We start from the raw sequence: 8,566 nt of genomic DNA, 5'->3' as shown, positions 1-8,566 counted from the left end.
TGCCCCCCTTCTCCACTGGTGCTACGCTGATGTCCTTCCCCAGAAGATGGGCTGCTTCTCTCCCTCCCGGGACGCTCTCCGGAATCCCTCTGGAGCCCTCCCTCTCCCTCTGGCTCCGATGGCAGTTCCCTGACATACATTTAGCTCAGCATTTTCTCCACCAGAATCCCAGATTCCAATAAATCTACCACCATAACGGATATAACCTTGGGTGATAATTACGATGAGAACAATTACAATGATGCCTTTACATCTCTTGTGGGAGTCATTGTAATTACAACGGTGCAATTAGGAAAGGCGGTGGACTCTCCATCCTTGGAGGTTTTAAGCAGAGGTTGGATGGCCATCTGTCATGGATGCTTTCGCTGAGATGCCTGAATTGCTGGGGGTTAGATTAGATTACCCCTGGGGTACCTTCCAACTCTAAGATTCAATGATTCATAGTTTGACAAGGAGCTGTACAAAGAAGCCCTTTTCTTTATCTGACCTAAATCTTCCATCAATCAGCTTCATTGGAGTCCATGAGTTCCAGGGTTATGAGAGAGGAGGGGGAGGTTTCTCCACTTTCTCCAAGTCCATACAGAATTTTATAAACTTCCACCATGACACCTCTTACCCCCTCCCCTTTCTCTAAACTAAAGAATCCCAAGCACGGCAACTTTTCCTCATAGGGGAAACCTCTCCTCATAGTCACTCCAACGCCTTGATAATTTTGGTTCCACTTTTCTGAAGCTTTTCCAACTCTAAAGGTACCCCTGACCATTAGGTCCAGTCATGGCCGACTCTGGGGTTGCGGCACTCATCTTGCTTTATTGGCCGAGGGAGCCGGCGTACAGCTTCCGGGTCATGTGGCCAGCATGACTAAGCCACTTCTGGTGAACCAGAGCAGCGCACGGAAACGCCGTTTACCTTCCCACCAGAGTGGTACCTATTTATCTACTTGCCCTTTGACATGCTATCAAAGTGCTAGGTGGGCAGGAGCAGGGAACAAGCAATGGGAGCTCACCCCGTCGCAGGGATTCGAACTGCCAACGTTCCAATTAGCAAGCCCACCTGCATGCCTTTTCCAACTCTACAATATCCTTTTTGTGATGAGGAGAATTATGCGCTCAAAGTCATGGAGTCTTGTGTCAAAACATTTGTGGAAACTGATATTCAAAGGTGTGGGGGGGGGGGGAGACGACTAGTTAACCACACACAACTATCCCTGTTTGAGTCCTGGATCTGAGAAATCCATTCATTGTTAAGCTGTCACTCCACCCCCACCCCCAGATACATTTGATTTTTTTTTTAAAAAAAAAGTCTACTCCAGCTACAATGCACACATCAGCTATAACTCTGTAGAGGAGGAAGTCTCTTCAAAGCTACTGTTTTGATTCAGATACACATATACACCAAGCTGAACATTCCAGTTCTGGGGAATGTCTGTGGCTCATTGCATCTGCTTTGCATGCAGAAGGTCGCATGTCCAATCCTTGGTATCTCCAATCAGGAATGGGAGATACAGTGGTACCTTGGGTTACATACGTTTCAGGTTACAGACTCCACTAACCCAGAAATAGTACCTAGGGTTAAGAACTTTGCTTCAGGATGAGAACAGAAATCGCGTGGCGGCAGCGGGAGGCCCCATTAGCTAAAGTGGTGCTTCAGGTTAAGAACAGTTTCAGGTTAAGAACGGACCTCCAGAACAAATTAAGTTCTTAACCTGAGGTACCACTGTACCTTTTCCTGAAACTCCTGAGAGCTGCTGCCAATCAGTATGGACAATGCAAGACTGGATGGACCAGTATAAGGTAGCGATCCACATTCCTATGAATCAATTCAGTAATCAAGCAATCATCCGAATTTATAATCATGCTGTTGATAAGCTAACAGTGCAATTCTGCACAGAAGCAAGCCCCGCTGGGTTCAATGGAACTGATAGCCAAGGTAAACACATGTAGGATTGCAGCTAAGTGTTATTTAACTGAGCGTCTGCCCTACATCAGGCAGCTACGAGCCTTTGAATTCTTTGGATCTTGGCCTTTGTTTGAAATTCAGCATTGTGTGTGCTGGCAGGGACACAGCCATTTCTCAGTTCTTTGTTTCTAAGTGCGATGACATCTGAGCCTTCCTGAAACTTTTCATCTGAAACATTCTGTGTACTATGAAGCTGGTTAAAAGCTCACCAATACAAAGAGCTTTTGAAAAGGCACTTCAAAATAATAGAAGTCTTGTGTTCCTTTTTTATTGTAGTTTGAACTGTGGGGATGCTGTTGAGCATTTTCTCATTAGCTGTCTGACTTTTCTGGTTTTATGGTCATCCCAACCATCACTGCAACCAGCAGGTGGTGCTGCTGAGGTCGAAGCAGTGGAAAGTTTGTCCTGTGAGAAGTTTGAGCTGAGTCCAGATGTCAAGAACATTTGCAGCATTTCCAACAGGCGACATGAAGCAAGGCCAGAGATGCAGAGCTTCAGCGCAGAGTTGGTGACCAGCTGTTCCAGGACTGAGGTGCAAGAATCTTTTGTGCTAGATTCTGAGGCGGAGGCACGCCTTTGTGGAAGATAGAACTGGTTCACCACAGAAGGATTTGATCCATCAGTCAAGTGGAGATTCCTTGGGGGTGCATGACATATTTTCATGGCATGTTTTCATTCGTTCACATGGAACTGAAAAGCTGTAACGTTGTGATGTCTAACATGTTTTTCATTCCAGGTCGAAAAGCCCAGCTGATGCAGCATGGCTGTTCTGTTTATGGCAACAAACAGAGTGAAACCATCCAGAAGAACGAAAGTGACATTATACGATACTATACAATACAATACGATAATCTTTATTGTCATTGTCCCATACAGAATAATGAAATTGAAAAAACTACATCAGACATTCAAAAACCAACAAGCCTGCTATCCCAACTATCCCAGCCTGGTTAGCCCCTAAAAACTCTGATACCCTATAAGTGAATACAATATACTCACATAGAGACTACCTTAGGTAAAGGTAAAGGGGCCCCTGACCATTAGGTCCAGTCGTGGCCGACTCTGGGGTTCTGGCGCTCATCTCGCTTTATTGGCCGAGGGAGCCGGCGTACAGCTCCCGGATCATGTGGCCAGCATGACTAAGCCACTTCTGGCAAACCAGAGCAGTGCATGGAAACACCGTTTACCTTCCTGCTGGAGCGGTACTTATTTATCTACTTGCCCTTTGACATGCTATCAAAGTGCTAGGTGGGCAGGAGCAGGGAACAAGCAACCGGAGCTCACCCCGTCGCGGGGATTCGAACCGCCGACCTTCTGATCGGCAAGTCCTAGGCTCTGTGGTTTAACCCACAGCGCCACCTGCATCCCAGAGACTACCTTACACTGCATTTAAGACAAAAATCGCATTAGAATAGAAACTGTTTCTCAGGTAGCTAGTTGTAAATGGCTTGTTCTTGCTATGTTATAATGTAAACAAAGCAGATGGTGAAATGGTTCGAGAGACATGTAATGTTTTGTCTGTTAACCATGTTTTTCATGCAGGATATAAGCATGAAGCTCCCAGATTGCTGGTATCTAACATGAAGATGGGCAGGTGTTCCAGCTGTGTTTGAGGGCAGAGCAACGGGGGAGACAGTATGGGTATCCTAGAAAGGCACCCTATTGGTGATGATGTTTCTGATGGTAAAGAAACAGAGGCCATGTCAGAAAAGGTTTCTGATGGGAACTGTGACAAGATAAACCCGGAAAAAGCCAGGATGCCAATGGATGGGTCTGACATGTGGGTTGAGACGTCACGAGGCAGGGAGCTTGCCTTTTCTCTAAGCTGAAATGCCTCAAACCCTCCAACTTTTCTTCATAGGGGAGTTGCTCCATCCTCTTGATTTGCCTATAGCCCCTCACACCCCAGCAAGTGGCCCTAGAAGGTTGCCCATCATGGAATGTGGTCTTCATGCCAAAAACATGCTGTTGTGCATGGCATGAAACCAAATCTTTAAGGATCGGCTGGCAGTCATGGCAGCGTGAGCTTGCAAATAGTAGTTTAGAGGTTCAAATTCCTTTCTGCATGGTGGAAGCTCTTGCCCACATTGATGTGGCCAAAAAAACTGACTTTGTTTGGTACTTTTCAGCTCTCTACCACTGCTACATTCTGTACTGGTTTCCATGACAAAATGGCAGACCTGGTAAACAACATAATTGCCGTGCCAGAGGCAGAGCCAGCTTGCAAGGAGAAGGAACTGAGTCATTGTGGCAAATTATCTTTGAGGGCACTTGGGAGATCAATGCACTAACCAGCTTATTAGAAATTATTAGGGGATGTTTAAAAGGCATGTGCAATTAAAGGAAATCATGATGTTTTCTAGTGTTAAGTTTGAATGGCCTTTTTTTTTTTTTGTCGTCACCGCATTATGCCGTAAAATTGGTCTCCAAAACTAGATCTCCCCTGATGTGGCTCATTCTTTTTGTGATAGTTTACATGCTTGGGATGGAACAATTTGCCCCAATCATCATTCCCATTTGCACATGGTGAACCGAGAGTGAACCGAGTTCTTTGCAAGCCCTACGCAGAGCCCTGTTTGGTGCTTTACAGCTGATCAGTGGCACCTCAAAGCAGTGCACAGGGATCCTTGCAAGCACTGTGTAGTGTTTTGATGTGCCCATGGTCATTGGGAATTCAAAGTGTCCCATCACTGAGCATCTAATAGTACCAGGTGATTGCCGCAGGGGTTCCTGTGATGGCTTGTGAATGCTCTTCACAAGAAATGCCTCTGCTCACTCAGAGATACATATTTACAGTCTTTATTTTACATATGTACAAGCAGCACGTTACAATCATGCATCCGAATCCTCCGGCTCAGATTCTGGGAGTGCCTTATGCCCACCCCTTCTCCAAGAGAAAAGGCGTGGAAGTTTCATGTGATGTCTCTGTCCCCTCCTCTTTAACATTTTCCTTTCCTTGGCAGACATTGTTTCACTGTCTGTGCCAAAACTTCCTGTGCGGTGTTGAGGCTCTGGTCCATCATTGTGAGCTGTTCCTCCTCCTGGCTTTCCCTTCTTTCCTCCATCGCCACTTCCTGCCCCCCTTTATCTGCCTGTCTCTGCTCCTCCCCTTCATTCTCCGGCAATACCATGACAGTTCCCCACCCACATGTCAAATTTACCCATGAGAGGTGACCCACCCTGCTTTACTGTATGAGAATCCCTTCTTTCAGGTAGCTTGTGTTGACTTGGCTCATACCTGCTGGTGTACAACAGCATTTGGAGAACAGCCTGAATTTCATATCAATTCACAAACAGGCTTCGAAGACCTCAGAGTTAACTCTCCGTTAATGCTCCATAAATATTTTGGCATATTTTCATTCGTTCACATGAAGCTTTCCACTTATTTTGGCATAAAGAGCAGCTGCACTAATTAAATCCCTTAAAATATCCCACATCCTCCACAAATGGCTGACAAGGATGGCAATTCACAAGCAGTCAACAGGGGAAAGGGCACCACTGATGGAAGTCTGCAGTCAATTAAATATCAACACAATTTATCGTAGCCATGAAGAACAAACGTAATAAAGTGCTTTGCAGGGCTCACTCCTCTTCAGCCTTGCTGACTGCCTGGCTCAGCATCCATGAATACTTAACACAGGACAGAGAATCACAAAACGTTGCAGCTTTCAAAGATACCCCTAATCCTCACCACAAGAGTTTCTCCCTTGTGCATGGAACTTTTCTGATGGACCTGTCCTCTGAATCTCTTCCCCTCCTGAAAAGAGGTTGGCACCAACTAGAAGCAAGGCCTTTTCAGTTGTGGCTCCTCAGTTATGGATGGCTTTCTGTCTTGAAGTTTTCTGTCTGAGCTTATTGGCAGTCTTCCAGAGGTAGGACTGATTACTTTCGTATCAACAAGCCTTTGGACATCAATTTTAATGACCTGCTGCTATGTCTTTTGTCATTTTTAATAGAACTTACTTTGTTTTTAGGTTTTTTTAAAAAAATGGGATGCATATTGACTTATTTCTATATGTTATCTTCTTTCTAATGGGCCTCAAAGGACCTATTGGGTGGGAAGGTGTGATAAGAAATGGGGGGGGGGGGAGAATGAAACAAAGCAGAACAAAAATGCTTTGCTTCCTGAAATTCTCCCCTGTAAATTTCGGTGCAGAATATTCAATAGACATTGTTATACAGATATTCAGTGTATAACATGCGCCCGTGTATAAGACTACCCCTATTGTGGGGGACTCCAAATTGAGGAAATGGGGGGAGATTGCCCAGAATTGTTCAGCTTGGGGGGCGGATTGCCAACAATCACTCACCCGCCTGACCGCCACTGCCAATCGCACGCATCGATGAAGACACCAATCATCTACCCACTCGATGCCAGCAGCCGCCAATCGCCCACCCAATTGCCACAGCAGCCAATTGCCAGCAGACCTTGCCGCAGCCAACAACCGCAGCCAAAAACTGCACAAATGCCACTGAGAATCTCCTGCTCATGGCAGCCACCAATTGCCTGTCCCACATCTGCACTTATCCGTGTATAAGACAGGGTTTCTTATTTTTCTAAAAACCGCTAAAAATTGGGGGTTGTCTTATACATGGAAAAATACCGTATATGAACAGTCAAATGTTTATCCAACTGAATATGTGGCATTCATATTTGACAGACGGTGACGTTTGATTTTATATTTGATATCTGACTCTGATCTATTCCTTTCAATATTCTGCTTTTATATTTTATGGTAATTATTGGCCAATATGCAATGATGTTTTATACTCGACCTGTATTTGTTCATTGCTCTGTAGTGCCATTTTGAATGTTACCATTGTGAATTCGTAAGGCAGAGTGGGGAAGCTTTTCAAGATTGAGGACTATCATCCCTCGTAAATATTCTACCAGGGGCCATGCACCAGTGGTGGGGGGAGCAGAGGCAAAAGCGGACAGGAGAAAAGACATAACTTTTTACGAAAAGTCGGGTTTCTGCACAAATGTGCACACCCAGTTCCAGCCTCCATCCAGACAACAAGATACACTGTCGTGGCTGAAGGACATAGTCAAGCCAGGCAAAAACACCTGAGAAGAGTACAGAGCAAGGCTGGTGCTGTTGTCTTCAACCCACATAGGTAATACATAGTTAATTCACCGGGAAACAAAAATTTTGTTGCATTGACACCTGAAGTTGTTCTAACCTAATTTTGACGTGCTAATTTCATATCTGAAGTTGGTTTTGTTCCGTAAGCTCTAGGTTTTTTTGCAATTCATGTTTTTCACTTTTCACCATAATCTTTGTTTTTCACAATGCAAGAATTCAATATTTTATTAAACACGTAGCCAAAGTAGTACAATATGAGTATAAAGGTAAGTAACTTATATAGCATTGAACACGACATGTATAGCATTGAAAATGACGTGGATCTATGTACAGTTGGAAGCATGCAAAAAATGTATTCCCTTGGGATACACAGTATACTGAGGAACAATTTTTTTTCATTTTCTGTTGCATGAGATTGATGATGTTCTTATACACTGGTACCTCGGGTTACATACGCTTCAGGTTACAGACTCCGCTAACCCACAAATAGTGCTTCAGGTTAAGAACTTTGCTTCAGGATGAGAACAGAAATCGTGCTCCGGCTGCGGCGGCAGCAGGAGGCCCCATTAGCTAAAGTGGTCTTCAGGTTAAGAACAGTTTCAGGTTAAGAACGGACCTCCGGAACGAATTAAGGATTTAACCCGAGGTACCACTGTATGTTCTTTCAATGCTGATTTCAAATCTGAAATTGGTTTTCATGTTCGTGCTATAGTTATCTTTCAATTTCCGACTTTTGCCGATATGTCATATTTACACTGGGGATAAATGGACACTGACACGTTGATCTACCCTAACCACATGGTAATGATTGTTTTGCAAACTTAATTTTTCTTTATTTTTATAGTTTTGTAACCTAAATATTTGGTTTTCTTCAAGTAGACCAGTGATTCCCAGTTGTTGGTGTTTATACTACTTTTTTAAGATTGCCTTGAGAGAGTCTTTGAACCTCTTTAGTTGACCACCAGCATTACACTCACCATTTTTAAGTTCGGAATAGAGTAGTTGCTTGGGAATACAATGATCAGGCATCTGCCTATAAAGTGATTTGCCTATAAAGTGATGCCTACCCAGTTGACTTAGCTTCTACGTTGACAGGAAAGTCTGTTCTGTCCAAAATTATTATTTTACTGGCTTATAAATTAGGTTTTTTTAAGTACCTTGTTTATATGCCTGTTCAACCACTTTGCCAAACAATTATTCCACAGGTTAAAAAAGAAAAGAAAAAAAGATGCTCTTCAGTGATTGGTCTCAGAAAGTTATTATGGGAATGTGCCATAATGATTATGACATTAACTACCAGCTGGAAGAAAATGTAGGGCATGTTCCAAATTAGCTCTTGATCTTTTATATAATAATGGGGGGGTCAATAAATGTCAGCAATAAATAACATGCAAGCAATTTGTAAAGAAGGTTATAACTAAGTACTTTCCTTTAAATTGACCTTTAAATACACACGCACTGTTTTTGCTACATACTGCCATTTCCAAAATTATGCATAGTATAGGGCTGCCATACATTCA

Source organism: Podarcis erhardii (genome assembly GCF_964252035.2).
Source record: "Podarcis erhardii genome assembly, chromosome: 9".
Classification (NCBI taxonomy): domain Eukaryota; kingdom Metazoa; phylum Chordata; class Lepidosauria; order Squamata; family Lacertidae; genus Podarcis; species Podarcis erhardii.
This window is presented reverse-complemented; position numbering follows the sequence as displayed.